The sequence below is a fragment of the Ambystoma mexicanum genome, chromosome 4q (genome assembly GCF_040938575.1).
Source record: "Ambystoma mexicanum isolate Mex_15411 chromosome 4q, UKY_AmexF1_1, whole genome shotgun sequence".
Lineage (NCBI taxonomy): Eukaryota > Metazoa > Chordata > Amphibia > Caudata > Ambystomatidae > Ambystoma > Ambystoma mexicanum.
In genome coordinates, this window is record NC_090928.1 from 1,172,184,071 (window position 1) to 1,172,190,305 (window position 6,235).

Genomic DNA, 6,235 nt, shown 5'->3' on the forward strand with positions numbered 1-6,235 from the left:
GTGTATAGGCGCGTTACAAATGCCATATCATATCATATCAACAAATGCTCAATCAGTGCCCTAGATTTAAGGTGGCGCAACAAAGATAACTCCAACAACCTCACCAACCTCAAATCTCTCAGCATAAAACCATAAAACCATAGGATTCTGATTACTGAGGCCAAACTGCTGACTATTCCTCCACCATTGCGGCAGCCTCCAACAGGCGCAAAGCCCTCTTTGAGGTAGTGAAGCATTGTACCAAACCCTCACCTGACCCGAGGTGCCAGCAACTCAGAAAGAATGCGATGGAATCAACACCTTTTTAATTGAAAAAATAGACTAAATCCGAGAGACCATTGAATCAACCACTCACAGCATTAGCATCCCCTGCACCCTGGCACGCACACTGCCTTGCTGGACCAAATTCTCTCCTCTATTTCCCCCAGATCTCCTAAAAATAATTGCCTCCTTCAAACCTACTTCTTACTCTGATGATATAATTCCGCCCGCATTCAATTAAAAACTTGACGGGCCCATCGCTCAATGCGCTCCACAGCATATTTAAGGTCTCCCTCACAAAAGCATAATTCCCAGACACCCTCAAAACTGGTCTCATACGACCTCTTTCAAAAAAGACGATCCTAGATCCAGGCGACCTACTAGCTACTGGCACATTACGAACCTCCCGTTTATTGATAAAATCTTGGAAAAAGTCATTGCTACACAACTACTTACCAGAATCGAACAACTCCACCTCCTAAATGACTATCAGACAGGGTTCTGCCCCCAAGTGTAGCATTTAGACACTTACCATCCAGGTGGTGGATGATGCCCTCCAAATCATAGATAAGGGTGACTCATGCCTCCTCATCCTCCTTTACCTCTCAAATGCATTCAACACCATCGACCAGTGCAACCTTCTGTCCCTCATTGCTGACAGGATGGGGTTCTCTGGCACTGTCCCGAATTGGTTTACCTCCTACCTCTCGGGCAGACACCAGGCTGTTCAAATGAACTTGTTGCATTCTAACTGACTCCAGTCCCCCAAGGCTCCATCCTCTCACCAATCCATTTCACCTTTACATGGAGCATTTGGACACAATCCTCAAAAAGCCCATCATAGCCATCTGCCAATATGCGGAGGATACTCAGTTGTACATGAGAGTAAATAGCGTGCAGGACATAATTCGCCTCCTCGATTACCTTGCCATCGTCCAGTCCTGGATGTCGACTGCCTACATCAAACTAAACCCATCCAAGATTGAATTCATCCTAATCGGTCCACCTGCTAAAAAACAACTTGTCCAACAATGGCTCGATGATATGCGCATAGAAGGTTTTGATCCATAACTCTCAGACTCAGCAATATCCTTAGGCTTCACCATTAACAGCAGCCGATCCTTCCAGAAAGGCCCAAATAGCCTGGCTCAGAATCTCTACCCTTTGAAAAATCAAACCTTTCATCCCACCGCAGGACTTCCGGACTGTAGCGCCAGCCCTTGTGTTCTCGCACAACAAAGGGGGAAATGGCCTCCTGACCGGACTCCCAGCTGCTCGCTTGACTCCCCAAAAAGCAGTCCACCACGCTGCAGGGCGTCTTATTACAGGAGCATGAAAATCTGACCAAATGAGCCCCATCCTCGGCAAACTACATTGGCTTCCACTCCAAAACTCCGGATACTGTTCAAGACTGCATGTATCATCTACAAAGACGCCACGATTATCAACCAGTGTACCTTGCAGTGAAGCACCAACATCTCTGGTGGCAAATGCTCCTCGCACAGCCAATCGACCAACCGGCTTGAATGACAACTTGTACACAAAGAGAGGATGCACAAACAATCCTTCTCTCGTCATGCACCCACCCTCTGGAACTCAATCCTGGTGTCTGCTCGGAACGGCCCCACAATTCTCCAATTTCGCAAATCTCTCAAAACATAGGTCTTTCAACAACACCTGACCAAGGACTAATTCCAATGGACAAACATACCGACTCACAGACCTCACAGTACTGTGCTACTGTTAAAAGATGGCATCCAAAATGCTGGCTCTCCGCACCTACACTCTGTACAGCACTTTGCTGCTCTCGAGCTAGGCCTGCACTTTAAATAATAAAACAATTTAAAAAACTATAATATGATTCTACAAAAAATAAATAAATAAAGGAAGTGATTGGGTTTCAGTATAAGGTACAAAGATACGCTGTTCAGGGCATGTACTGAGTATTTTTTCCTTACACTATTTTTATGTCGCATGCTTACTTAGATGGGTCCATTAGTTGGACTAGAATTCAGATTGTGTTTATTTCTTGACGAGATTGGTGATGTATGTGGAAGCCAAGTTCCAGCTTCTACATGCTGCTTGAATTCTATGTGGGACTGGATGGGCAGGCAATGGATATTGCAAAGGGCTCCAGCAATGTGAACCCATTTGTATAGGATTAGGGTGAGGTGTGCTGCTCAGTTTTGACTGGCTTGATTTTTTGAGATTCTCTTAATATAAAAAACAAATCACTTCATATTGCTGATTAGGGTACACATATTCTGCTCATCCACATGTGTTTAATAATGCTTTGATGTACCCCCAACCCAAAAAAAAATGACTTATGACTAAGACTGCTGTGGCTTTACTCCCCTGCAGACGAAATACCGGTGGATCTAAGACTTCCATGGCATACTCCCCACCTGCACATTTCAGGTGTGCATAAGAATGCTTGAACATACTCCCCACCTGCACATTTCAGGTGTGCATAAGAATGCTTGAACATACTCCCCACCTGCACATTTCAGGTGTGCATAAGAATGCTTGAACATACTCCCCACCTACACATTTCATGTCGGCCTATGACTGCTTTGGCATTCTCCACACCTGCAACATTCGGGCGTACCTAAGACTCATTTACTATACTCCCAACCTACAAAAAGTATGTCAGCCTAAGAAAGCTGCCGCATGTCCCCCACCTACAAAATTGAGCTGTGCCTAGAACTGTTTTGTTATACTCCCTAGTGCCTCTCTCTGCCCCTCTTGCTGCAGGGGATCCATCCCTCTCTGCCCAGTGCAAGGGTAAAATTGTGGTAATCACATCCTTCCCGGCATGCACTATGCCAGATCCTTCGACCACCAAGTCTGGTCCGAGGTCTCTATTCCTCACCAATCCAAAGACCCGGACCAGCCTCTTCCATGAGTCCCTCCTCATGCACCATCTCAACCTCCCACCACCTCCTGGATGACTACTGTTGTATCCTCGATGTGCATGTGTTCTGTTGCGTATGTGTGAAGAAGAAAGGAGTGTTGTATCCTGTTCCCCTTCAGGGTGCATGTGTCCTGTTGGATATATTGAAGGAAGGGAGGTGTGTTGTATCATGTCATCCTGCTTGTTTGGAGTGAGTATTGTCATGGAGAGACTGTTCATTGAGTGTCTGGAATGTTGGTGTGGTGCTGTATGAGTGTGTGTTCCAGCCCAGGCAGTTGGAGCCATGTAGCCTGGGTGGTGGGAGCCAGTGGGCTCTGCTCCAGCTCTTGTCATGTTACTATCCTTAATTGATGTAACCTTATGAAGCTAAATGAAGGAACTCCCTCAAAGCTTACCTGCTGCCTCCAGGATCCTGCTTTATAATAACTACCTCACCCTCCGACATAAAGGTTGAGGAGTAGAACAGCTCCACACATTCTCCCCTTAGCACTCCCTCCAAATAAACTGGCATGTTGCCAAAAATGGCAATATGCAAAACACAAAACAAGTGACAATGACAAATAGAAGGATTCACGCAAGATCCACACAATGAGAAAATGTTCTGTCAACACACAAGCAGTGGGAAAAGTGAGTGACTGATAAACAGCACAAATAGACGTCTCAGGTTCACACACGGTTTTCTACAGAGGAAGGGAAATGTGTTAGTAAGCTATTTTTTATACATGTTAGTTTGACACAAATGGTAAAAGGAGCAGAGGAAAGTACAAGGGAAATGTATCTTTACAAGGGAGAAAAGTTAAAAAGAACAGATTGCAGAGAGATCCTATAACCCACACAAACAGAACATAGAGGATAAAACAGGGAATAACTCACGCTAGAAACACCACGAGCAAACTAAACAGCCAAAGGGGGCCTCAAACAGGCATCAACGAACAACACACATAACATAAACAAGTAACAAACTCCTCCAAAACACTTCTAAAGACCCCAAAACATCCCAAAACTGCTCCAACTCCCCCTCCTCCAATTGTGAATAAGCCTGTCCACTCCCCTTTCAGCAGTCAAGGAAACCCCACAAGTAAAGCAGGATGCAAGCTGGGACTTATAAAGACCCTCCATTATTTTTAGAATCTCTGATTGGCTGGTTGAACACTTCTTTCAAGTCTCGGGACTCCCGATTAGAAGGCGAGGAATCGAGCCCCGCCCTAAGTCTCGAGTTGGGGTTCAGACCTTGGGAAAACTTGGTGGGATCTCACCGGAAAACCGAAGCTACCCACAGACACATTTTGGGATGTTCAATCACACGAGATGGATTTAGCAGACGGGCAAGGAGCAAATACTAATGGGGACCCTCTGCTAAGCCCCCGCCCTGTCTCTGTCACCTGAAAGACAAGCAGCCAGGGCTTGCCCACATCCTCCTCACCAGACCATGTACCACAGGAAGCAGTTACTGGTGTGAACAGGAAATGGGTAGCCACGTTTGTCTGTTTTACGTATTGTATTCTTTGACTTGTATGAGGTTTTCATAGGAAACTGAAGTTCAATTTCTGGGTTATAGGAAATTATGGGGGTACATAACAAGCTGCACCTGTGGGAAACAATGACTTTGTCATGCATTCTATTTCACGTTGTGCCTGCAGAAGAGATTCTGTAGACTGACCTTAGTTTGCATGCTCGATCTTGTAGGCTTCCATTCAGGATTGGAATAATAAAGCTACATTCCTCCTCTTTACACTCAACATGCTTTTACAGACATTTGTATATTTTCAGGCTGGTTTAATGTGTGAGGTGTATTTTTAACATCATCTCTTTCAAAAGTGATGATGTTAAAAGATCTCAAATGGAGTGGTCAAATCATGTAGTCTTACTGTGACTTATCTGCCAGAATTGTGAGTCACCAGGAGAGATTCAGTTTACAGTGCATGCTACTTCCAAAAGCCTCATTCAGGTTTGTCTAGACTAATGCTGCTCCATTTATAATCAAAGTGGCCATTCACAGTCACCATGCAGAGGATCAACACTTCTGTACAGGCGCGTTATAAATGACTTATCATATCATTTGTGTGTCACAAATGTGTGGTTGACCGTGGATCTGCAGATCTTGGGAGTATATCCAGTGGCTGTTGTTCTTGCAGCCTGGCCCTATCGCCTGCATCCTAGCACTTCCTCTCACCCTCAACTCAATATGAAATGCGCTGCAGAAAATACACTTTTATGCTGCAGAACATGCCACTCTATACTGGGGCAGGGGTTTGGCTGTCCTTCACAACCGGATGGTGGCCCCCATGTCCCTCCTCTGTGGCCCACAGTGAGCCATGCCATAGTGGCATACGTACCCAGTATTCTCCCGCTTGAAAGGCAGACCAGATAGACCGAGAGCCATACAAGTCAGCATCAGTAAGCATTCCATGTTGAGGGCTCCCTCCACACTCGACGTGGAAGCCTCAGGAGTTTTACATGGAAGCCCCCTTTAGGCCTGGCAGATATTCAGATGTGTCCCTCCTACCAGTAGCTCACTTTTCTTCACATGCTCAATTCCTGTCCTTCTCCCACAGAGACCCAGCTGTCAGTTCACCTTCTGACTGTTTCTACCCTCTTATTGGTCCTTTCACCTGTCACTCAAGATGGACGGTTCCAGACCTGTTAAGTAGTTCTACGTTTACAACACTGCCCCCTTCACCGATGGCCTCTGACTGCAGCACTAGGCAGACTGTTGATTGGATCTACACTGCTGTCACAACCCAGGATTAGGAAATCACAATAATGAACCCTCTTGTCATCCAGCCCAGAGCCCCAAATGAAATAACATGGCCAAGGACCATTTAAAACAGGTTGACGCTGTCCTCAAATAAGCCGGCAGGTTAGACCATCCTCTTGCCCTTTTTAGAAGAGAATAGCGGGCATGGGAGCACAAATAAATTAACGTACAACCATCACATTCTCCTAGAAGTCTTTTGGACCCCATCATTGTCCTTAGGCGGCCCAATAGTCCAAGTATTACATCCTTCATATTACTGCCCAACAGGCTAATAATTGCAATGAGAAATATATAACACATAG